General features: G+C 45.3%; 1 long non-coding RNA gene across 1 annotated transcript in view; it reads right to left on the bottom strand.

Moving 5' to 3' along the window:
• LOC109569972 (uncharacterized) overlaps nt 1-26,120 on the bottom strand; it is a 197,881-nt gene that overhangs the window by 154,287 nt on the left and 17,474 nt on the right. The window contains exon 2 of the long non-coding RNA XR_011570821.1: nt 21,135-21,398. This is a non-coding gene — a long non-coding RNA (uncharacterized lncRNA). The remainder of the gene's footprint in view (nt 1-21,134; nt 21,399-26,120) is intronic.

Here is a 26,120-nt window from a genome sequence, read left to right as displayed (position 1 = left end):
TAATCCATCTTTAATATGCTCCCATTTTTTCAAATACATTTCTACTACATTATTATAGGTTGCTTGAAGATGCTAATCACACAGTCCTAAGATGTTTTCAACTTTCACTAGCATGAAGAATGCTGTTTATCTTTCTCCACTCCACAGTAATTTTTCTCCTTAGGGTAAATATGTAGAGATACGTGCATCTTAAGGCTATTGACAGAGCATCAGTTTGCCTTCTCAAACTTAACAAGTATTCCCCCATTAACCATTTATAGAAGTGTCATTTACCTGCGGCCTCATTAATGTTGGGAATTACTTTCATTCATCTCTGCTGATGTTTTAAGTGAAATTTCTCATCAATGAAGCTGAACTTTAATATCATTGACCTCTTCATGATTCATCTTAATAATGGTTTATTGCATAAATCCTTGGAAGACAGGGGAGAAATGAAGGGATGAGGTGAAAGACAGGGAAAATTAATTTTATTCATTTTAGAAAACCAAGTACCTAACACATGCAAATCATGGTGTAAGCCCTAAAGTCACTGAAGTGGATAAGAGGGAGCGAATATTGAGTGCCTACTCCATGCTCAACCCCAGGCACGCTGAGAATCATGGAGACACTAAGGGGGGCTCAGTAAGTCCCCTACACACGAAGCTTCGTGTTGTGGACTTTCGAAGATGGGAACGTGCGATCCATCAACGTCAGGCATGAGTGACATTGCAGCTTGCCCGCCATCTCCTATGCTGACCTTCCTCCAGCTCCACTATCTCCCCTCTCCTTTCTCTCCTCCAGTCAGTAACTCTTCTTGCCTGTTCACTTGATGCCAATCCCTGTATGCCAGCTGTTGTCCTGTACGGCCATACCTTCCAAGGTACTTTACTGTAAGATTGAAATGCTTTCTATTTTTTGTGTTTGTTTTGATGTATTATTTATGTGAAAAGTATTATAAACCTATCACCATACAGTTCTGTATAGCTGACTGTGTTAGTTGGGTACCTTGGCTAACTGGGTTGGACTTACGAACAAATTGGACTTAGGAACACAATCTCAGAACAGAGCTCGTTCGCATGTAGGGGACTTGTACAATATTTACCTTCCCAGAACTTGCAGTCTTGTCAGGGAGGGGAAAAAAGCAACATACAAAAAGGCATTCTGAGTTTAATTCTTCCCTTTCCTGTTCTTTTGTGGAACTGTCTTTCCACATCCAACAGGTCTTGGGGGGATTCATCTTCAACTCTTGCTACATGTCCATATGATTCTCTTCCTGGATTGCCTGAGAGCTCCAGAGGCTGGGATGGTGTCTTACTCACACTTGTCACATCATGTCAGTGAATGATTTCATAATCCCTACACAATTCAGTATTCATCATTGTAAAATAGTGGCAGGTTGCCATGTCTTCTACCCACAGCCCACCCCCATCCCCATTAGTCCAGTTTGTCTGAGAACCTCAAAAGCACAGGCAAGCGCTCATCTACAAGGGTGTGGCAATGTTCATTAAATTAGCATGAAACCAAACCAACCCGAATGACATAGTCGGTTTGATTAAATAACTGCCACACTCCCTTCTACCACCAGATCCTAAGATTTTCCTCTGTCCGTCCATTTACAAGGCTGAACACGTAGGGAGATTCAAGGGTCTGGAATTTGTTTGCACGCTTGCTTGCTTGTTTTTCACCTTCTCATACCTTACTGATGTCCGCAGGTCCCATAGGCCACGTGATCATCTCCTGAACATCTGACCCAAGAAATCACCCCCTCTACACCTAAGCCGAGCAAATTTCATTTCACAAGCCCTACTGACTTGTTTTTTACCCTTTCACCTGCTGCGCTATGTCCGGCCCATCCCTTTTCCCACTTTTGGCAGTTTCAAACCCAGCCCTGCCAGGGCTCCTTTCTCTGTTCCCTAGGGCACAAGAGTTTTCCCTCTACCATTCGCTGATGTGTATCATCTGTATTGCCAAAGCATCTAGCTTGCACTTGCGCATGTGCTCAGTCCTATCTGACTCTTTGTGACCCCATGACTGTAACACACCAGACTCCTCTGTCGATGGAATTTTCCAGGCAAGAATACTGGAGTGGGTTGCCATTTTCTATTCCAGGGGATCTTCCCGGCCCAGGGATTGAACCCACACCTCTTGCAACTCCTGTGTTGGCAGGTGGATTCTTAACTACTGAGCCACCTGGCAAGCCCAAAGCTTCCCAACTAAATAGACATTTGCTTTACTCAGATTCTGATGTTGGATTGGAATTGAATTAATTCAAATTCTGCTTAGAATTTCAAGAGAGTTCCAGTTCAGTTGTGGGCTGGAGGTGTTGGAGAGAACTGGCTGCCAAGGCAGGACTGGAACCCACGTAAAGTGTAAGATTCAGGTGACAAGGTGGGAAGGGGTCCTTGCACCCCATCCTTTCCTTTTTTTCTCCCCCCACTTCTGAGGAGCCTTCAGTAACACAGAGAAATGAGGTAAATTGTTAGCAAGGTACAGTACTGAAGGAAGTGAGGGGGGCCGTCAGTACACCTGCCTTGCTCATGTTCCACACACCAGCCTCAGGAATGACCCGGGGCCCCTACTTGCAGCAGAGCCATGAGAGAGGCTGTGGATAGAAAAGACCAAGAGGCCTGTGGAAGAGAAAAAGGGGGAGACGAGAGCAAGAAGGGGGATCCCCAGAGGTGTGACTGAGAGGTGTTGTGAAGGGAAAAGTGAAGCAATATTCTGCTCACTCCCTGGATGGCATGTGTATCAGCTAACAGTAAACTCTCTGCGGGTTCCTACACCCCTCCCATGTCACCAATACAAACCCGGGGTTGTGTGTAAAACCTGTCATTGTCCAAACAAGCCCTGCACCAGGTGCTGAATCGATATTACCCCCACTGAATACCACTAGGCGCTATGCACCCAGGACCATCAAGACTCCCAGGCAGAGGTTCTCGAATTTTGACATGCTTAAAAATCACCTTGGAGGAGAGCATAATGGCACACCAAGGCGTCATGTCTTCATATCTTGGGTGGGGTCCGGAAGCATGCATTTTTAATAAGCATACTGACACCAATGTAGATGTCCAAGGACTATGCTGATATATCCAAATGGGATCATTCTGGAGCTCCAGCCTGGCCCTGAGAGGCTAGTGGCTTTTTTTTTGGGGGGGGGGGGGACCTTGGAATCAGCCAGTCTGTTCATGCTTCAGAGCCCCTCCTCCCTGGGGAAAGCCCCTCCAGATACCCCTCCTCCACAGGACACTTCAAGGCTGCTCCATTCTCCATCCACCACCCTCTCCTCCCCCATCTCCACCCGCCACCCTCTCCTCCCCATCTCCACGCTTCTCTCACCAACCTTCCCTCTGGGCCATTTGAACCCCCGACTGCCTAGTGAACTCCATGACATCTTTGATCCATTCTCTACACTCTGCCATCTCTGATGAAACCCAGCTCTCTGCTGAGGACAGCACTCCCCAAGGCCACTGCTAACCCTTCTGAACCTTGGGCAAATTAGAAGGTGGCTCCTCTGGTTTAGAAGTTCACATTGGTTAAAAGTACCCCCTAGGCAGTCCAGCCCCTGAGGACTCAAAGTGTGACTAATGGTTCCAGTCCCTCCCCTCCTTGGGCAGCGTGCAAACTGTACAGACTCCAGTCTGACAGCTTCCTTGTAACCCTTCATGGAGCTCACTCAACTCCCAACTCCCACTGAACCCAAGGTCAGGAAGAGGGGGTGTCCTCCTCCTCACTCCCCAGGGCCATTTCCAAACCTTTGCTCTTCCTTTTCCTGAAAACAGCCTCTTCCCTGAGGTTCCACGAGCCTCTGCCATTCCTCTAACTTTCAACATCTAACCTCACACTCAAGACCAACAGCCCTTCTCTCTCCTCCACGTCCGCCATCTTGCTGGGAAAGTTGGATGTCCATAGCTCATAGACACCACACACAAACCTCCCCAATCCCGTGGCTTCGTTTCCACTCCCTTCAGTTTCCCCCACATCCAAGAACCTTGTCAGAACTGCCTCATGTCAGAAATCTCAAGCTCCAGTGGCCCAGTCTCAAACAGCAACCCTCTTGCCACATACTTCTCCCCTGTTCTCACTCACTACATCTGCCCCTCAGCCTCACGACGCCTACCTCGAGTCCTTCATTTTCTGCCCACCCAGCCTAGACCACACAGTTGACCTGAATCCAGCTCTCACAAGCATCTGCCTTCTGCCTCTGAGGATACCTAACGCACGCCATGACCTGCCTCAACCCTCCTCTACCGATGAAGGAAAGCACACAATTCCATCATGGTGCCAGGGGCTCCCATATCAACTGGGTTCTGAGTGTCACAGATCAAGGATCCTTTCCCTTGTGCTTTGCAGGCGATCTCCCCCATTCTCCTCAGAAATTGTTCCAGCCTCCACAGCACTCTTCAAGCCACCCACCCACCCAACCCCAAAGCCCCTCCATCTCAGCAGACAACAACTCTTCCGATCTTAATGAGAAAATGGAAGCCCTAAGATGAGAGCTTTATTAACTTTCCAGTCCCCGTCCACACTCTTATCCATCTTCACTTTTCCTTTTCCCTCTCCCACCAGGGTGAGAGTCCTTCCTCCTACCCTAGGCCAGTCCCTCCATCTGCATTCTCTACCTTTAGAACCTATCTTTATCAATTTTCACGCCTTATCTTCTCTGTTTTTATTTGGAGAATACTTTGTTAACTTCTCTAGTCAAACCTATGTAGATAAGACCTTACATGTTTAATACAATGTGTTTAGTTCAGTTCAGTCACTCAGTTGTGTCTGACTCTTTGCCCCCATGAATCGCAGCACGCCAGGCCTCCCTGTCCATCAACAACTCCCGGAGTTCACTCAGACTCATGTCCATGGAGTCAGTGATGCCATCCAGCCATCTCATCCTCTGTCGTCCCCTTCTCCTCCTGCCCCCAATCCCTCCCAGCATCAGAGTCTTTTCCAATGAGTCAACTCTTCACATGAGGTGGCCAAAGTACTGGAGTTTCAGCTTTAGCATCATTCCTTCCAAAGAAATCCCAGGGCTGATCTCCTTCAGAATGGACTGGTTGGATCTCCTTGCAGTCCAAGGGACTCTCAAGAGTCTTCTCCAACACCACAGTTCAAAAGCATCAATTCTTCGGCGCTCAGCTTTCTTCACAGTCCAACTCTCACATCCATACATGACCACAGGAAAAACCATAGCCTTGACTAGACAGACCTTTGTTGGCAAAGTAATGTCTCTGCTTTTGAATATGCTATCTAGGTTGGTCATATTTTATATACAGTAGGCCCCCTACATATGAACCTTCGAGTTGAGAACTTAAAAACATAGGAACATGCATTCACACATCCAATCACATAAGTTAGTTCATGTGTCTGGTGTTAGCTATAAAAGCTGGGTACCTAGGATAACTTTATTGGATGAAAATGTTGGACTTACAAACATGCTCTCAGAATGGAACTTGTTTGTATGTAGGGGACTTACTGTATATAAAATATGAGTTTATATACAAAGAGAGAGAGAACATATCGATATGTTATGCATTAACAGCAGTAACAGCTTTTCCAGGTTTTGCAGTCATATCCATTTAAAAATAATAATAATAATTTTAAAAAGACTATGGAGAGAAGTATGGAGATTCTTTTAAAAACTAGGAATAAAGCTACCATCTGTATCAGTTCAGTCACTCAGTCATGCCCAACTCTTTGCGACCCCATGGACTGCATCACACCAGGCTTCCCTGTCCATCACCAACTCCCGGAGCTTGCTCAAACTAATGTCCATCGAGTCGGTGATGCCATCCAACCATCTCATCCTCTGTCCTCCTCTTCTCCTCCTGCCTTCAGTCTTTTACAGCATCAGGGTCTTTTCCAATGAGTCAGTTCTTCACATCAGGTGGCTAAAGTATTAGAGCTTCAGCTTCAGCATCAGTCCTTCAAATGAATATTCAGGACTGATTTCCTTTAGGATTAATTGGTTTGATCTCCTTGCAGTCCAAGGGACTCTCAAGAGTCTTCTCCAACACCACAATTCAAAAGCATCAATTCTTTGGCCCTCAGCTTTCTTTATAGTCCAACACTCACATCCATACAGGACTACTGGAAAAACCATAGCTTTGACTAGATGGACCTTTGTCAGCAAAGTAATGTCTCTGCTGTTTAACACACTGTCTAGATTTGTCATAGCTTTTCTTCCAAGGAGCATCTTTTAATTTCATGGCTGCAGTCACCATTTGCAGTGATTTTGGAGCCCCCCAGAATAAAGTCTCTCACTGTTTCCATTGTTTTCCCATATATTTTCCATGTACAAAGCTACCATATGACCCAATGGGCATATGAGGAAACCATAATTGAAAAAGACACATGTACCCCAATGTTCATTGCAGCACTATTTACAATAGCCAAGACATGGAAGCAACATAGATGTCCATCAATAGATGAATGGACAAAGAAGTTGTGATACATATCTACAATGGAATATTATTCAGCCATAAAAAGGAATACATTTGAGTCCGTTCTAATGAGGTGGACAAACCTAAAGCCTATTATACAGAGTGAAGTACTTCAGAAAGAAAAAGACCAACATTGTATATTACAGCATATATGTGAAATCTAGGAAGACGGTACTGATGCACCTGTTTACAAGACAGCAGTGAGAATAGAGTTTGGGGTACAGTGAGGGAGAGAAAAAGTGGGATGATTTGAGAGGGTAGCACTAAAACATATACACCACCATATGTAAGGTAGATAGCCAATGGGGATTTGCTGTATGACAAAGGAATCCAAAGCTGGGGCTCTGTGACAACCTAGAAGGGGGGAATGGGGTGGGAGGTGGGAGGGAGGCTTAAGAGGGAGAGGATATGTGTATACCTATGGCTGACTCATGTTGATGTATGGCAGAAGCCATCACAATATAGTAATTATCCTCCAGTTTAAAATGTTTTTAAAAGAAGCATACTGGAAAAACAATGCTGAAACCAAGAGATCCTAGGGAAATAAATGAGACTTGCCTCCATCAATAAATAAACATATAAGACAAAACCCCAGGAAACAGCCAAGTTCTGTTATTGTTGTAGTATCCTGCATTATTTATTAGCTTCTCAATCATCATCTGGAAAGAAAACACTCTAGAATAGAATAGCCTCATTAAAAACAGCTGGAGTGGGGGCGTTGGGAAGGGACTTTCCTGGTGGCTCAGTGGTAAAGAATCCACCTGCCAATGCAGCTCTCACCTGGTCCAAGAAGAATCCACACGCCTCGGGGTAACTAAGCCCATGTGCCAGAACTATTGAGCCTGTGCTCTAGAGCCTAGGAGCTGCGACTACTGGACCCCACATACCCTAGAGCCCCCACTCCACAAGAGAAGCCACTGCAACGAGAAGCCGGCCCACTGCAAGGGTGTGGGCTTCCCTGCTCGCCGCAAATAGGGAAAAGCTCGCACTCACGCGGCAAGAAAGATGTAGCACAGCCAAAAATAAATAGATTAATAAATAAAATTATTAAAAAAATAAAATATAGCTGTAAAAATTATCTTAAAAATAGAGAGAGAGAAAAAAAAAAAAAGCTCTTGGACTTCCCTGGCGGTCCAGTGATTAGGACTCCATGCTTCCACTCCCGGGGGCCTGGGTTCAATCCATGGTCTCGTCAGGGAACTAAGATCCCTCAAGCCACACAGCCAAATAATAATAATATTAATTAACAGCTCTGGTAAAGCATAGTCACTGCTACATAGGTACAAGATATTTTACATTCACAGAGGTAGGATACAGAGCAAGCATGCTCAGTCGTTCAGTTGTGTCCTGGTCTTTGTGACCCTGCGGACTGTAGCCTGCCAGGCTCCTCTGTCCCTGGGATTCTCCAGGCAAGAATACTGGAGTGGGTTGCCATTTCTTACTTCAGGGGCTCTTCCCGACCCAGGGATTGAACTCACATCTCCTGTGGCTCCTGCGTTGTAGGTGGGCTTTTTACCCACTGAGCCACTGGGGAAGCCCGGGGTACGGTACTGTCCCACATTTATAAAACAGAGGATATCATTTTTAAATGCATTATTTGAAACTTGATTCTGCTTTTCCAGCAGAGAGCCCGAAGGATGGCTGTGACACAGCTCTGGCACAGAAATGCACCTTCTCAGATTTCCTTCCTTTAGCAGCACAGTTATAGGTACTCACTGCTCTTCATGAATGTCAGCTAAAATCCATTTAGAAAAACAACACAAAACAACCATTGGATTCATACAAAGATGACTGACTGGAGGCAAGCAAGACTTAGCCTAACTAATATTTTACCAAAGCTGTCATGTCTGAATGGGGAGAGTTTCATGGAAGAAAGGAGATGCCAAGTGGCATCTGAAGAGTCTGAGGCAGAGCAATTAAAGGCTGCCCTTTAGATCCAAAATTAGGCAAAAAAAAAAAAAAAATAGCTGGGGTGCTGATAAAGGTAATGTAATCTGCTGGAGAGCCCTTAATGCCTGGGCAGTGTTATAAAAATTTGTCTGACCAGACTATTGTACTTGTCCAGAATAGAGTTGAAGTCTGGTAAGATCCACTCTAGCCTGGAGAAGATATGTGTCAATCAGTTGGGAACCTTCTAGTTCTGTTGCTTGACTCAGCTGATGCTCATACAATACAGGAATAGTCTGCATATTTGAAGTTTATTGAAAGGCAAGACCCAATTGGCAGGTTCCTGGTGTTGGACAGCTGGAAAGCTGTGGATGGCAGTATGAGGAAGGGTCACAGATGGTGGGGATAGACTGTTATGCATAAAGGTTGGATGAGATCTCTATGGTTGAAGTGAAAACTAAATAATTCCTGAGCCTGGGAAACAGCAGGTCTGGCACCCAGACAGTAGGGCTGGAGGCAGGGGTGCATAAGTAAGTGCTGGAATCAGCTGAACTGAAGTAGGCTGAGAAAACCTGGTTGGAAGCCTTGTTGCTCAGCCAAGTATGTGGGGAGCCAATTGTTCATGTTGGATGACTGAATAATGACTTGGGTCCATATAGAAAGCTGGAATTTGAGCTGCTGCAGACGGAGACACAAAGACTAGTGGACTCTGTTGCTGGGTGAAGAGGGAAGGCTTACAGTTTAATTGTGAAAAATGACTTGTAGGAGGAAGCCTGCTTGTCTGAACTTGTTGGAGTTTCACGTCACAGATATCAGGACGGTCTGAGACGGTTGTATTCACTCCCTGTCTTTCAGCCTCCCCTTCTCTAATATTTTCCTGCCTCTGATACTACAAATATGCTGAAATTTGGCAACATTTTAAAAGAGAACGAACATATGGTTGCTGGGGATGAGGGGAGGATGGGAGGAAGGGATAGTTAGGGAGCTGGGAATGGACATTACACATTGCTATATCTAAAATGGATCACCAACAAGGACCTACTGGACAGCACAGGGAACTCTGCTCAGTGTTATGTGGCAGCCTGAAGGGGAAGGGAGTTGGGGAGAGACAGGATACATGTATATGTGTGGCTGAGTCCCTTTGCTGTCTACCTGAAAGTATCACAACACTGTTAATCAGCTATACTCCAACACAAAATAAAAATTTAATATACAAAATGGGGATTGTAGACATAATAAAAAAATAAAAGCAAACAAAAACCTTCCTTCACTTGGGTCTCTCAGCCCCACTTTGTCTTCCTTATTCCTCCTTTACTGAAACCTGTACTACTCTTCCCACTTCCTCCCCTCCCCAATTCAATTCACTGCAGTCTCTGATCCCCTAATCCACTCCTCAGTTGAAAATCATCAATACCTTCCTATTGCCAAATTCAGTGGGGAGTTTTCTATACTTTTATTATTGATGCACTTGACTCTATTACTCACTCTCTCATTTTTGAAACCATCTACTCCCTCATGACTGTAACACCGTCCTCTCCACGTAGGTATGAGTTTCTGCTTTGGACCCTTTCTCCACCTACCACTTAATCACTGGAGTTTCCTGTCAGTCAGCCCTTGACTAGTACTTTTCCCAATCCACACAGTGCTCTTGGACAATAGCATCCACTGTGGGAATTTTCACTGTCATCTATGTTCAGGCAACTCACAAATCTATACCCCAGCCTGGATTTCCTTTCCGAAATCAGATTTGTGTATTCACTCTGTGCTAGGCATCTCCACTGGGACATTTCACAGGCACCTCAAACTAGACCTGTGTGAAGCTGAACTCATCATCTCCACTCTTATCCCAAACCAGCTCCTCCTGTGACCCCCATTAGTCAATGGCACATCCTCCACCCATCCCAGGTAAGCCAGACACCCGGAGTCATCCTTAACCCCACCCTCCCCTCAGCAATCTGCCTCTAGGATCTGCTCTTTTTATTGCCCTGATTTTTAACATCTGACCCCTCTCCCCTACACCCAGCACCTGCTGATGATGAATTGTGTGGTCATTTATCATCACTCACCTGGACTATTGCAACAGCCTCCTACCTGGATTTCTAGCTCCAGAGATTTCACTCTCATATCCGTTCCCAACATAATTGCTAAAGTGACTGGTCCAAACCCAGATCTGGCCATGTCCCTCTCCTGCTTTAAGACCCCTTGCCTGTAGGATGGAGTTCCAAATTCTTGGTGTGACCTATAAGGCCTCCCATTACGTAGCCGCTATTCACTCTCCAGCATCAGCCCCATCAATCTTTGTCTTGAACATTAACTTTCAGTAATCCCCTGCTCCCATCACATCATTTCATCTTCCAGGAGCATGTACCTCAACTTCACCCACTTGGCTGGGTCATATCCCCCCATTCTTAAAAACAGCTCATCCACTATCTACTCCAAAAAGCATTTTTGCCTTTCATTTGTACTCCTAAATCATTCTGTGCTTACCTCTATCTTAGCTTTTACCCATTATTTTGAAGTTATCTGGTTTTGGCCCTACTTCCCAACACTAAACCAGATTCAAAATGAGGGATTGAAGGATTTGCCTGATGGTCCAGTGGCTAAGATTTCATGCTCCTGAAGCAAGGGGCCTAGATTTGTTCCCTGGTCACGGATCTGGATCCCACAAGCCACAACTAAAGATCCCGCATGCTGCAACTGAGGCCTGGTGCAGCCAAATAAATAAGCAGATTTTTTTAACATATGCATCTTTAAAAAAAGATCAGGAATCGAGTTCTGAGTACTGGTCTTTGTGCCCCTCCATACTGACCACAGTGTCTGACACTTACTTGGCACTCAAATAACAATTATTGAATCAATTGTCACAGCAGGGCAATGAGCCTGGTACAAACAAAAATACTCAGACTCGAATAGCAAGTCACATAGGACTAGTAGGTGGGAGAACAGCAACTTGAAACCAACTCTAAGGCCTGTGCTCCTTCAGGCACAACCTGAAAACCGCAAGCTAAGTGCGGAGATGGAGATGAGAATGGTGGGTCAGGGTACCAGCTAGGAGTGATGCTACATGTGAGCAAACTAGGGAAGGTGGGCACAATTCTGTGGGCAGAAGCATATAGTCCTGAGACCCTGGGCTTGCTGGTTCTAAGGAGAACCCTGATGTGATAAACTGTCTGAGCTGCCAGGTAGATAAATCCAGATGCTGGGCCTGAGGCAGCCAGTGTCCCCACCAACACTCAAGTCTGTGCTTCACGGCCATCTTCTGAGTCCTGCACTTGCCCCCTGTCTCTTAGACACAAGCCTCCAGGAAGTTCCTAGTGTAGATCAAGACAGAGAATATCCAGGGACTTCCCTGGTGGTCCAGTGGCTTATGGCTGCATGCTCTCAATGCTGGCAGCCCAGGTTCAAACCCTGATCAGGGAACTAGAGCCCAGTCTGCAACTAAGAGTTCACATGCCACTACTAACGATCCAGCCTGCCTCAACTAAGACCTGGCACAGCCAAATAAATAAATACAGTTTTTAAGAAAAACTTAAATATGCAAAAATTATGAGAAGATAAATAAAAGTGGACCTGTGCCGTGTCCTTCGCCCTTTCCAAGGGAGGTCGCCATCTCTCCCCACCACTTTCCAGCAGCCTGCACCCACGACCTGAAGCAGAAAGCCACCAACCAAAGGACTCAAGTGGCAGAGGCTGATATAAGCTGAGGAGAGCTCAAGTCCATGACCCCACAGAATGAAGGCCATATTCCGAGACAGCAGTCAACAAGGAGGGCTGTTCAGATCAGATCAGTCGCTCAGTCGTGCCCGACTCTTTGCGACTCCATGAATCACAGCACGCCAGGCCTCCCTGTCCATCACAAACTCCCGGAGTTCACCCAGACTCACGTCCATCGAGTCAGTGATGCCACCCAGCCATCTCATCCTCTGTCGTCCCCTTCTCCTCCTGCCCCCAATCCCTCCCAGCATCAGAGTCTTTTCCAATGAGTCAACTCTTCGCATGAGTGGCCAAAGTACTGGAGTTTCAGCTTTAGCATCATTCCTTCCAAAGAAATCCCAGGGCTGATCTCCTTCAGAATGGACTGGTTGGATATCCTTGCAGTCCAAGGGACTCTCAAGAGTCTTCTCCAACACCACAGTTCAAAAGCATCAATTCTTCAGTGCTCAGCTTTCTTCACAGTCAAACTCTCACATCCATACATGACCACAGGAAAAACCATAGCCTTGACTAGACGAACCTTTGTTTGCAAAGTAATGTCTCTGCTTTTGAATATGCTATCTAGGTTGGTCATAACTTTCCTTCCAAGGAGTAAGTGTCTTTTAATTTCATGGCTGCAATCACCATCTGCAGTGATTTTGGAGCCCCCCAAAATAAAGTCTGACACTGTTTCCACTGTTTCCCCATCTATTTCCCATGAAGTGATGGGACCAGATGCCATGATCTTTGTTTTCTGAATGTTGAGCTTTAAGCCAACTTTTTCACTCTCCTCTTTCACTTTCATCAAGAGGCTTTTTAGTTCCTCTTCACTTTCTGCCATAAGGGTGGTGTCATCTGCATATCTGAGGTGATTGATATTTCTCCCAGCAATCTTGATTCCAGCTTGTGTTCCTTCCAGTCCAGTGTTTCTCATGATGTACTCTGCATGTAAGTTAAATAAGCAGGGTGACAATATACAGCCTTGATGTACTCCTTTTCCTATTTGGAACCAGTCTGTTGTTCCATGTCCAGTTCTAACTGTTGCTTCCTGACCTGCATACAAATTTCTCAAGAGGCAGATCAGGTGGTCTGGTATTCCCATCTCTTTCAGAATTTTCCACAGTTTATTGTGATCCACACAGTCAAAGGCTTTGGCATAGTCAATACAGCAGAAATAGATGTTTTTCTGGAACTCTCTTGCTTTTTCCATGATCCAGCGGATGTTGGCAATTTGATCTCTGGTTCCTCTGCCTTTTCTAAAACCAGCTTGAACATCAGGAAGTTCACGGTTCACATATTGCTGAAGCCTGGCTTGGAGAATTTTGAGCATTACTATACTAGCGTGTGAGATGAGTGCAATTGTGCGGTAGTTTGAGCATTCTTTGGCATTGCCTTTCTTTGGGATTGGAATGAAAATGGACCTTTTCCAGTCCTGTGGGCACTGCTGAGTTTTCCAAATTTGCTGGCATATTGAGTGCAGCACTTTCACAGCATCATCTTTCAGGATTTGGAATAGCTCAACTGGAATTCTATCACCTCCACTAGCTTTGTTCGTAGTGATGCTTTCTAAGGCCCACTTGACTTCACATTCCAGGATGTCTGGCTCTAGGTGAGTGATCACACCATCGTGATTATCTGGGTCATGAAGCTCTTTTTTGTACAGTTCTTCTTGCCATCTCTTCTTAATATCTTCTGCTTCTGTTAGGTCCATACCATTTCTGTCCTTTATCGAGCCCATCTTTGCATGAAATGTTCCTTTGGTATCTCTGATTTTCTTGAAGAGATCTCTAGTCTTTCCCATTCTGTTGTTTTCCTCTATTTCTTTGCATTGATCACTAAGAAAGGCTTTCTTATCTCTCCTTGCTATTCTTTGGAACTCTGCATTCAGATGTTTATATCTTTCCTTTTCTCCTTTGCTTTTCGCTTCTCTTCTTTTCACAGCTATTTGTAAGGCCTCCCCAGACAGCCATTTTGCTTTTTTTGCATTTCTTTTCCATGGGGATGGTCTTGATCCCTGTCTCCTGTACAGTGTCACGAACCTCAGTCCATAGTTCATCAGGCACTCTATCTATCAGATCTAGGCCCTTAAATCTATTTCTCACTTCCACTGTATAATCATAAGGGATTTGATTTAGGTCATACCTGAATGGTCTAGTGGTTTTCCCTACTTTCTTCAATTTCAGTCTGAATTTGGCAATAAGGAGTTCATGATCTGAGCCACAGTCAGCTCCTGGTCTTGTTTTTGCTGACTGTATAGAGCTTCTCCATCTTTGGCTGCAAAGAATATAATCAATCTGACTTTGGTGTTGACCATCTGGTGATGTCCATGTGTAGACATGTCTTCTCTTGTGTTGTTGGAAGAGGGTGTTTGTTATGACCAGTGCATTTTCTTGGCAAAACTCTATTAGTCTTTGCCCTGCTTCGTTCCATATTCCAAGGCCAAATTTGCCTGTTACTCCAGGTGTTTCTTGACTTCCTACTTTTGCATTCCAGTCCCCTATGATAGAAAGGACATCTTTTTTGGGTTAGTTCTAAAAGGTCTTGTAGGTCTTCATAGAACCGTTCAACTTCAGCTTCTTCAGCGTTACTGGTTGGGGCATAGACTTGGATTACTGTGATATTGAATGGTTTGACTTGGAAACGAACAGAGACCATTCTGTCGTTTTTGAGATTGCACCAAAAGGCCCCACACCTGCACGATCAGAACACGGCCCTCCCGACCCTGCAGGATGACTGCCCTGCACCAGGAAGTCACAAGGGCGTGGGGCTGGAACAATACCAGAGAAAGAAAACTAAAAATATCTCTGTTTACAAAGCACAGGAAAAGGCGGCAAAGGGTGTGGATCACAAAGGATGAAGACAGAGCCGTTCCCTGGTAAAATCCACGTCAGACAAAGGCCAAGAGCCCAAATGACCTCATAAGCGAGAACCTAGCAGGTATCCAGGGCAAGAACACCCCGCCCTCTGTCCTCACCGGAATGCCTGGGGGCCAAGCTAGCCTAACACCTGCCCTGGAGGGTTCTAGAGAGCTCGCATCCTGCCTGGGGAAGGAGTCTGGGGTAGCCCCAGCTCTAAACCTTATGTATCATTCACAGATGGAGACTTTTACACTCCACTCCGCATGCTGCTTCTGCTCTGCAGACCAAGATGAAGGTGCTCAGTTTAGGAAGTTTCACAGGAAAAAGAAACTTGCTCTCCATCCTCTTTCCTACTTCTTCCGCCCCCGCCCCCCACCCTGCAGTCAATCAAGCGCAGTTCCACCCCGGCTCAGCTGCGGTGATGAACAGCTCATGACTAGCTAGACAGGCTGTGTCCTAGAACCCGCGTAAAGCACCCACGGCTCTGACTCAAGTGTAGCTGCTCAAGGAGGAGCTCCCCTCTGAAGGAAGTGTGGGCAGCTCCCAGGCCCCACCTTGATGGATTCTCTCCAAGAATAATAACAACTAGGGAAGCAAGACTTTACTGAGTGCCTCTCTGTGCTAGGCATTGTGTGCCACACATATTATCTCATTAAAAAGCTCCCAGCCACCTTAGGACCTGGGTGCTACCATTATCCCCATTTTATGGAGGACGAATTATTAGAGCAATTCAATATATTGTTCTGAGGTCACCTGGATGGCGAATGGCAAATCAGGAAGACAAAAAGCGATCTTTCTTCCCCACTTCAGAAATCCTGCTCTTAACCACCCACACTGAAGGGACCGTCTTCCTTGCCCCCGTGTATAGCTCTTTTTCATTGTATGGACTGACTACGATTTTTCCCTTTTGGTAGCTGCTCAAATTTTCAGAACTTCTTGGTTTCCCATTACAGTTTCCCATATATGAAAATCTTTTTTTTGGACCATTGGAAGTGATACCAGGAGCGTAAGTATTGACTGATCAGTTGAAGCGTTCAGACACCACGGATTTTTGTTGTTTTTGTTTGTTTGTTTAGTTATTTGTCAGTGGTTCCTCTGGGCCTTCGTTGCTGCACACAGACTTGCTTTAGTGGTGGCGAGCAGGGGCTCCTCTTGGTTGTGACGCATACGCTTCCCTTTGCGGCGGCTTCTCTTGTGGCCGAGCACAGGCTCTAGGGTGCACAGGCTTCAGCAGTTGCAGCTCTCAAGCTCTAGGCATGCGGGCTTCAGTAAGCTGTGGTGCACAGGCTAAGTAGCCCCATGTCATATGGGATCTTCTCAGACCAAGGATGGAACCTGTGCCCCCTGCGTTGGCAGGTGGATTCTTAACCATTGGGCCACCACGGAAGTCCACCATGGATGTTTAATAACTGGTATTTATCGGTTGTTATTAAAAGCCACAAATATTTCACATACCAGGTAATCCCTTTCCTCTAGAGCAGGGTTTCACAAGCTCAGCACTGTTGACATGCGGGGCTGGACAACTGTTTGTCGTGGGGGCCATGCTGTGCCTTGTAGAACATTTTGCAGCAGCCTGGCTTCTACTACCAGTAGCACCCCCTTCACTAGCTGTAGCAACAAAAATGCCTCTAGACATTGCCAAATATCCTCCAGGTGGCAAAATCACTCCCAGTTGGGAATTATTGCTCTGGAATAAGCATATGAAGATGATGGCATTTATTCTCTTAGTGTAAAACTGCAAGAAAGCTTATTTCCACCTACGATAAAACGCACTTTTATTACTCATAGTTAATAAGTGTGAGAGTTCCTGAGAAGTGCTTATTAAATAACAGCCCCAGAGCACCAATTTCAGAAGATCAAGATAATGTTTCTGTTATGCCTGAACCAAGTCATTTTCCACTAGTAGAATCTTTTGTAATGGGATGTCAAGCTATGGGAACCCATAACCAAAAAAGGAAAGGCCTGGTTTCAAATCTCAGCTTGTAGTCCCAAATCAATTTTTGTAACAAGATGGAGTAGACATAAATGTTTGTAAATCTCAGCTCCTTCACTTACTAGCTTCTGGTCAATTCACTATCACTGGGTCTCAATTCCTCTAAGAAGGGAGTTGATGGTTCCTAGATTATGGGATCGGAGAAGGCAATGGCACCCCGCTCCAGTACTCTTCCCTGGAGAATCCCATGGACAGAGGAGCCTGGTAGGCTGCAGTCCATGGGGTCGCCAAGAGTCGGACACGACTGAGCGACTTCACTTTCACTTTTCACTTTCATGCATTGGAGAAGGAAATGGCAACCCACTCCAGTGTTCTTGCCTGGAGAATCCCAGGGACGGGGGAGCCTGGTGGGCTGCCATCTATGGGGTCGCACAGAATCAGACACAACTGAAGCGACTTAGCAGCAGCAGTGGCAGCAGCAGCTTATGGGATTGTTGTGACGATTAAATAAAACAGATGGAAAGCAACTATCTACCAAGGTCTGCCTCAAGAGGGCTTCAAAATAATCACTCTTTTCCCTGTCCTCACTTGTCACCAGCTCTTCAGAGCATCATTGTTGTTGTTGTTGTCATTTAATTGCTCAGTCATCTCCAACTCTTTTGTGACGCCATAGGCTGTAATTTGTCAGGCTCCTCCGTCCATGGGATTTCCCAGGCAAGAAAACCAGAGTGGGTTGCCATTTTCTTTTCCACATCTATTTTATCTTTAGGATCCATGTGTTTCATCAGCATTTTTAGATTCTATGTTTTAATTTCAAAGATCATTTTAAAAAATAGCCCTTATAGTTGGGGGAGGATAGATAAATCGGGAGCTTGGGATTAACATATACATACTACTGTATATGGGCTTCCCTGGTGGCTCAGATGGTAAAGAATCTGCCTGTGATGCAGGAGACCAGGGTTCAATCTCTGGGTCAGGAAGATCCCCTGGAGAAGGGAATGTTTACCCACTCCAGTACTCTTGGCTGGAGAATCCCATGAACAAAGGAGCCGGTGGGCTACAGTTCATGGGATTGCAAAGAGTTGGACACAACTGACCAACTAACACTTTCACTTTCATATGTGGGTTTCTCTGGTGGCTCAGCCAGTAAAGAATCTGCCTGCAGTGTGAGAGACCTGGGTTTAATCCCTGGTTTGGAAAGATCCCTGGAGAAGGGAACGGCTACCCACTCCAATATTCTTGCCTGGGAAATTCCATGAACAGAGGAGCCTGGGAGGCTGTACTCCTTGGGGGTCACAAAAGAGTTAGACACAACTAAGTGACTTTCACTACCATATATAAAATAGGTAACCAACAAGGACCTGCTGTATAGCATGGGAAACCCTACTCAATATTTTGTAATAACTTTTGTGGGGAAAGAATTATGTGTGTGTGTGTGTGTGTGTATAAGTTGCTCAGCCACTCCTGACTCTGTGACCCGATGGACTGCAGCCTGCCAGGCTCCTCTATCCATGGAATTCTCAAGGCAAGAACACTGGCATTCCCTTCTCCAGGGGGTCTTCCTGACCTAGGGATTGAACCCAGGTCTCCTGCATTGCAGGCAGATTCTTTACCATCTGAGCCACCAGGAAAGCCTATATATACAACAACCACAATGCTGTATAACTGAAACTAAACAACATTGTAAGTCAACCACACTCCAATAAAAACTTTTAAATAGATTTTATTTAAAAATCTATATGTTTAAAAGTTTAAACATATGTTACTTTTATTTTTTAATATTTCTTTCTTTATTTTATTGTTTGTGTTGGATCTGTTGCTATACACAGGCTTTCTCTAGTTGCAGAGAGCAGGGGCTAATCTCTAGCTGTGGCATGCAGGCTTCTCATTGTGGTGGCTTCTCATTGCAGAGCATAGGCTCTAGGCGAACAGGCTGTCATTGCAGCTCATCAGCTCAGTTGCCTGCGGCATGCAGGGTTTTCCCAGGCCAGGGACTGAACTGGTATCCCTTGCATTGCGTGACAGATTCGTAACCACTGGACAACCAGGGAAGCCCTATATGTTATTTTTAACAAAGCATCTTTGAATTGGTCATTCTTAATTGAAAGATATGTTCAAATAAGACTTGAACTCCTTCAGTTGATGATTCTCAAAGTTCCAGGAAACAGTGCTACAAATAATCTGAAATTATTTTATCAATAACAAGTTGCATGTGACAAAAATGCATTTGTACACAAGGCTAGAAATAGAGCCTATATGTTATCAGGAAAATAGGTACTGTTATTTGTTTTGTTTTTAGGAAAGATAAGAAGCTACAGTATGCAGTAATGATATTTAAAATATTGCCACATTGTATCAAATCAGTACAAAAGGGGGGAAAAAAATCACAGTTCAAAATTAATGGCAGAAGTCAGTAGTGCCTAAGAGAATTAAATGAATTAAAGGATGTCCCTGGGACTCAACTAATGAAATGATATTGAAAAGGGAAAGGTATGGGCTGGATTCAGGTCTGCATTTCAATAGAGTTGTTGTACATTACATGAACACATCATAAACTCTATTGGAGTAGGGGTTTGTCTTATTTCCTCAGTGCCCTGCTGCTACTGCTGCTAAGTCACTTCAGTCGTGTCCGACTGTGTGCGACCCCATAGACGGCAGCCCACTAGGCTCCTCTGTCCCTGGGATTCTCCAGGCAAGAACACTGGAGTGGGTTGCCATTTCCTTCTCCAATGTGTGAAAGAAAAAGTGAAAGTGAAGTTGCTCAGTCATGCCTGACTCTCAAGTGAGCCCATGGACTGCAGCCCAACAAGCTCCTCCATCCATGGGAGTCTCCAGGCAAGAGTACTGGAGTGGGGTGCCATTGCCTTCTCCGCCTCAGTGCCCTAAACAGTACCAAACTCAGATAGACAGTCCACCCAGCATTTCTGAATGATGAGCCTCACCTTCCTCGTAATCATCTTATTCCTTCTACTCTTATTATCCTTATATCCTTAACTTTTTGCTTTTTAAATCTTGTGTTTCTGTTAGCTACCTTAAACCCACATGAATAAAGTAGGATTTTAGAAAATCAATATACCTATTTTCTGTTTCGTTTTTTTTTTTTTTTTGGACTGTGCTGGGTCTTTGTTGAAGCACGTGGGCTTCTCTAGTCATGGCATGTGGGTTCAATAGTGTGAGGGCTTAGTTGCCCCAAGGCATGTGGGATCTTAGTTCCCTGACCAGGGATCTAACCCTCATCCCCTGCAGTGAAAGACAGATTCTTAATCCCTGGACCACCAGGGCAGTCCCTAGAAAATCAACACCCTTTGAAAGAACAGGCTGTCAGGGAATTCTCATATGTGGCATCTTTTTTTGATTTTACCTCTGGAGAGTTGTCTCCATCACTTTCTCATTAGACCACCACACCGAACCACGGCTCATCCTGGGAGTTCCCAGGCATGCCTCACTGATTAAACCATCCTATATCTTTTCACTATTGAGCCTTCCAGTTAAATAGTAGGAACAAGCATTTGAATTTCTTGATAAGTGCTTCATCCTCCAAAGTAATGTTAAAGTCTAATTAATGGAAATTAAGGGCTTTCCTGGTGGCTCAGCGGTAAAGAATCCACCTGAAATGCAGAAGACAAGGGCTTGATTCCTTTGGGTCAGGAAGATACCCTAGAGAAGGAAATGGCAACCCACTCGAGTATTCTTGCCTGGGAAATCCTACGGACAGAGGAGCCTGGCGGGCTACAGTCCATGGGGTCAAAAGAGTCGGACATGACTTAGCAACTAAACAACAAAAATAACAGAAAATAACAGAGAGCCAACTTTTTCCAGAGGTAATTGACCAGGGCTTGCTAAACTCTCCCCAAGCACCTTGCAATGCACCTCCTCTCAGGCAGAGTTCTTGCCTCTCAAAGGAGAAACCAGTAACCAAACCAGGTTCCTTTGTATGATGCTCAGCAAGGTAAATGCTGAGATGATGAGGTTTGCAACAGAAAAATGGCTTATTCATGAAGCAGCCAAATGAGAAGATGGGAGAAGAACTTCGAGATCTGCCTTGTCAAAGTCAAGGGGCTTGAAATATTTACGGGTTAAAGAAGCAGAGTGGTCTTAGGCATTCAGAAAGATGAGTGGAGGCAGGGAAAAGGTCAGGTAATCAGTGTTCTACTCAGGTCCAGTTTTAGAGTCAATGATCCCAAATAGTCTCAGCTGGTTCAAACTGGGCAAGAGCTGATTCCAAATTCCTAGGCTACGTGAACCTATGAGGACACGCAATCAGCAACGAAGTGATTAAAGGCGAGCTTGCGCTTGCTCAAGTAGGGCAGGCTATAAGCAGAAGGAAGTTTTAAGAAGCTTTTCCCTTACCTGCTGTTCTGTAAGATAAGCTCAAGAATTTCTGATAGTCACCAGTTTCTGTTAAAGCTGTGGGGCATGGTTTCAAAGCCATGCTAGCCGGTCACATGAAAAGGATGTCCAAAGCTTCCTCCTCCCCCTGTTGGGGGTGCAGTTTCGAGTTCCTTTTCTGCTGCGGTTTGGGGAGTAGGGAGCGCAGAGTTCTATTCTTGTCTCATTTCAGTCCTTCACCCACCAACGCAGACCACGAAGTGCCCTCAATGCTTTTATTTCTGCCTAAAAAAAATGAATGAAATCAATTTTCAATTGGGGGGAGCTATGGACTCTAATGTTGGAAGGAGGAACTTAAAAGGTTCAGCCTCTCTCTCAATGAGAAAGAGATCTTTGAACACACCCTGAGACAATTTTCCGACTCCTACTTAAATGCCAGCAATCTTGGCTCCTTGCCACATTAACACAACGCATTTTGGAAAGTTATGATGCAGAGTCTTCATAGACCCCTGGTATCCAGCTTTTGGATTCCAGGGACCTAGATAGAATGCTAATTTTTCCAGAGAGGACCAATTTTTTCTCATTTTGCCAAATAAAAACATTGTAAAAAGTAAACAGATGAGTGGGAGAGGGATCTACTATCTGTAATCTACAAGGACCATACTTTCATTTTAAAAAGGACATTTTAATTATAAAATGTCAAAATGCTATAAAATTAGAATTAAAAAGCAGGCTTGTAAATAAATTTTTGTGTTCTCTTTTTAAAGTCTCATCATTTTACTCTCAATTTCTCTCATTCCTTTGACAAGTGTGTGTTGATCAAGACTGTCATCAGCCTGGAATTTGGCGACAACTGAGTATAAGACAGGGATCACTTTTCCCGAAAGCTGTGGGACCTTGAGCAGCTTATTTGATACCCCCAACCCTAATCTCAGCAACTGAAGTTGCAAAGGAGGCCATGTGGCCAAAGTACTGTGCCATTCCAACTGTTCTCTGGACACACAGTTCAGGATTAAAGCCACAGATGTGACCAATAAAAAGTCTCGAGCAAAGATAGAATAATGAACTACTGTAATAGTAAACTTCTCTCCAAATTCTATAAAATGAAAACAGACTGAGCAAGAGTCCTGGATGTCCTGGATGCACACGCCTGGCACATTAAAATTAAAATTAAAACATACTATACCCATCTGTCCCATCTGAATCACATTAAAATTAAAACATACTATACCTTGACTTTGTCCCATCTGAATCTAAAATGCCAAGTAGGAACAAGCAGGTACTAACTAGGCAGCAGAACAGTACAGTGCAGAAACACCCCGCAGGAGCTGGCAGCGGTGGGGTGGAATGGTGTTCTAGGCCCAGATTTGCCACCAAGTCTATAGCCTCAGGCAGGTTTAATCTAAAATGAGGGAGCTAGATTAAAATGATTAGGGCCAGTTCCGCTTGAAAATTCTTAATGTCGTGTACAATAGTTTGTCATCTCTCTGAAAAGAGAGATGTCAGCTTCAGGGAATGAGAGGGGTAGTATACATCTTCTGAGCAACCGACCACTGCTGCTGCTGCTAAGTCACTTCAGTCGTGTCCAACTCTGTGCGACCCCATAGACGGCAGCCCACCGGGCTCCCCCGTCCCTGGGATTCTCCAGGCAAGAACACTGGAGTGGGTTGCCATTTCCTTCTCCAATGCATGAAAGGGAAAAGTGAAAGTGATGTCACTCAGTCGTGTCCGACCCTCAGCAACCCCATGGACTGCAGCCTTCCAGGCTCCTCCATCCATGGGATTTTCCAGGCAAGAGTACTGGAGTGGGGTGCCATTGCCTTCTCCTAAAGCAAAAGATAATATATTCAAAAGCAGAGACATTACTTTGCCAATAAAGGTCCGTCTAGTCAAGGCTATGGTTTTTCCTGTGGTCGTGTATGGACGTAAGAGTTGGACTGTGAAGAAGGCCAAAGAATTGATGCTTTTGAACAGTGGTGTTGGAGAAGACTCTAGAGAGTCTCTTGGACTGCTAGGAGATCCAACCAGTCCATTCTGAAGGAGATCAGCCCTGGGATTTCTTTGGAAGGAATGATGCTGAAGCTGAAGCTCCAGTACTTTGGCCACCTCATGCGAAGAGTTGACTCATTGGAAAAGACTCTGATGCTGGGAGGGATTGGGGGCAAGAGGAGAAGGAGACGACAGAGGATGAGATGGCTGGATGGCATCACTGACTTGATGGACGTGAGTCTGAGTGAACTCCGGGAGTTTGTGATGGACAGGGAGGCCTGGCGTGCTGCGATTCATGGGGTCACAAAGAGTCAGACACGACTGAGTGACTGAACTGAACTGAAAGCAAAAAAATCTATGCTATGGGAGCCTCAAAAACATAACATCCACCACCCTAAACCAAAGAGCCAAAGGGTACAAGCCAGTCAGTCCCTGAATTAACTCATGTTGACTGAAGCACCCACCGTGAGGAAACAGAGGAGAGTAAACATTCTGGGGACTGCCCCCCCTGGCCCCTGGTGGCCCTTTTCTTAGATTTGCACTCTGACCTGCCATCAGTGGCTAAGAACCCCCACTTAAAGAGCATTGGCCATGGCAGGCAGTCACCTGCATTATTTCTTAAACCTTGACACAATCCTGCAAGGCTGGTATTATTTTTTCCACTATATGAATAAGAGAACTGTGGCTTAGACAGTGCTCTTTTTCATAACTTAAGTACAATCCGAGGCTACAAAGAGGTCTGAGGCCCCTCTGACTCCAAAGTCTGTGCTTATACCCCCATGGTGGCCAAACTGCATCCCAAACACCTTTGACACACCCACGACACTGGATCAAAACCCCCAGAAATTCAGGCTGATAATCCCTGCAGTCTGCAGTCGCCAGTGGTTGCTTCTGGTGAATTTCAGGGACCCTCTCCTCAGACTCTGACCTTAGAAGAGCAGCTGCCCTCTCCTCTCTCTGATAGCTCTCCTTTCCAGAGAGACCAGCCAGGTGTTGAAGTGCCCACTTTCTACACCATGAAGCATTTCAGCAGATAAACTCTAGGCAGGTTGACTAGTTTGAGGTGCACAGTAGTCATAGAACCCAGCTTTTTCAACTTTAACAGTTAGTGTAACATTCAATCTGTTCTATGCAGATCAGCTGTTAAACCTCTGCTGTTCAAGGTGTGGCCCATGGATAAGCAACAGTTTGGCTTTATATGGGAGCCTGCTAGAAATGAGGGGTCTCAGGCTCCACACCAGACCCATGAATCAGAAACTGCATGTTAGCAAAATGCTCCATGTGACTTGAATGAATGTTAAAGTTAAAAAACAACAACAACAACAACATTCTTTTAGAATCACCTATGGAGCTTTTTCAGAGAAGGCAATGGCACCCCACTCCAGTACTCTTGCCTAGAAAATCCCATGGATGGAGGAGCCTGGAAGGCTGCAGTCCATGAGGTCCCTGAGGGTTGGACACGACTGAGCGACTTAACTTTCCCTTTTCCCTTTCCTGCATTGGAGAAGGAAATGGCAACCCACTCCAGTGTTCTTGCCTGGAGAATCCCAGGGACGGGGGAGCCCGGTGGGCTGCCGTCTATGGGGTCGCACAGAGTCGGACACGACTGAAGTGACTTAGCAGCATGGAGCTTTTTAAATGTGTGCATGTCCAGGAACTAAGGTCCAAAATTCCAAAGAAAATGGTGGAGGAGAGGGAAGCCCAAAGAAATGTATAATTTTAAAAACTAGTTTTCTTGTGGTCCCTAGTCCTCTGGAAAAATCAAGCCATTTCTGGCTGGAATCAAAGAACAACTTTGTTTGGTCAACAACTGCCCCTGAAGCCAACAGACAGCTCCCTCCTCCCTGGAGGCAATGCTGATAACTTCTACAGGCCCTCTCGGGCTCAGCGCCACATCGCAGTGAATGAGTGGAAGAATTCTGTTTAAATCAGAGCTTTTCTCTGAGTTGTCCCCCATTGCCCCAGTCTTCTGCCCCCAGTTCATAGGGAGGATTAGACTTTTATTTCCCTGTCAACAGCAGGACCCCTGTATTTTCTTTTCTCCAGATTCAGTGCCTTAATCTGGTATAAAGGAAAGAAGAATGGAGGAAAGGAAGGGAGGAAAACAGAGAAGGAGGGAGAGAGGAAGGAAAGAAGGAAGAAAACAAATTAACATGTGTTATACACCTACTGTGAGTCAGACCCATCTCACCCCCCTAAATGGTTTACATATATTTCTCACTTAATATGCATAAAAATACGTAAAATTGGTATTAATGTCTCAATTTTCAGCAGTGGAGACTAAAGTTCACATAGGTTAAAATTCTCCTAACACTAACGTTCTGTCTTAAGAGGAATCTGAATGAACTGGCCTTGCTAAGCACGTCTCTCCCCTTCCCGTTTACTACACTTGCTCACCTTTTTCCTATGACACCTTTCCATGACTTTTCAGTCTTTCCATAAAAACACTCGGGTTTATACCTTAGTCAACATCTCCCGGACTTCCCTGGTGGCTCATGGTAAAGACTCCACCCGCCAAGTGCAAGAGCACGAGACAGAGGTTTGAGCCCTGGTCCAGGAGGATCCCACATGCCGTGGAGCAAGCAAGTCCACGGGCCACAACTGTTGAGCTTGTGCTGTAGAGCCTGGGATCCGTAACTGCTGAGCCCACATACCGCAACTACTGAAGGCCGCGTGTCCCGGCCTGCGCTCCACAGCAGGAGGAGCCACCACACTGCACTGCACACCACAGCTGAGTAAGCCCACGTGCGCAGTGAAGACCCACTGCAGCCGAACCGCAAAATGAATAAAATTATTTTTTTTTTTAATCTCCCTATTACTGGAGGTGTTAGCTAACACTGTGGTAGTAGTCATATAGCAAGATAAAAGTGTTATCAGTATCCTGTACACTTAATTTTTTAAATATTTATTTATTTTTGGCTGCTCTGGGTCTTCGTTGCTTTTGCATGGGCTTTCCCTAGTTGCAGCAAGAGGGGCGGCTGGCTCTTCATTACGGTGCTCAGGCTTCTAATTGCGGTG

This window comes from Bos indicus, chromosome 15, assembly GCF_029378745.1.
Source record: "Bos indicus isolate NIAB-ARS_2022 breed Sahiwal x Tharparkar chromosome 15, NIAB-ARS_B.indTharparkar_mat_pri_1.0, whole genome shotgun sequence".
Lineage (NCBI taxonomy): Eukaryota > Metazoa > Chordata > Mammalia > Artiodactyla > Bovidae > Bos > Bos indicus.
This window is presented reverse-complemented; position numbering and strand designations above follow the sequence as displayed.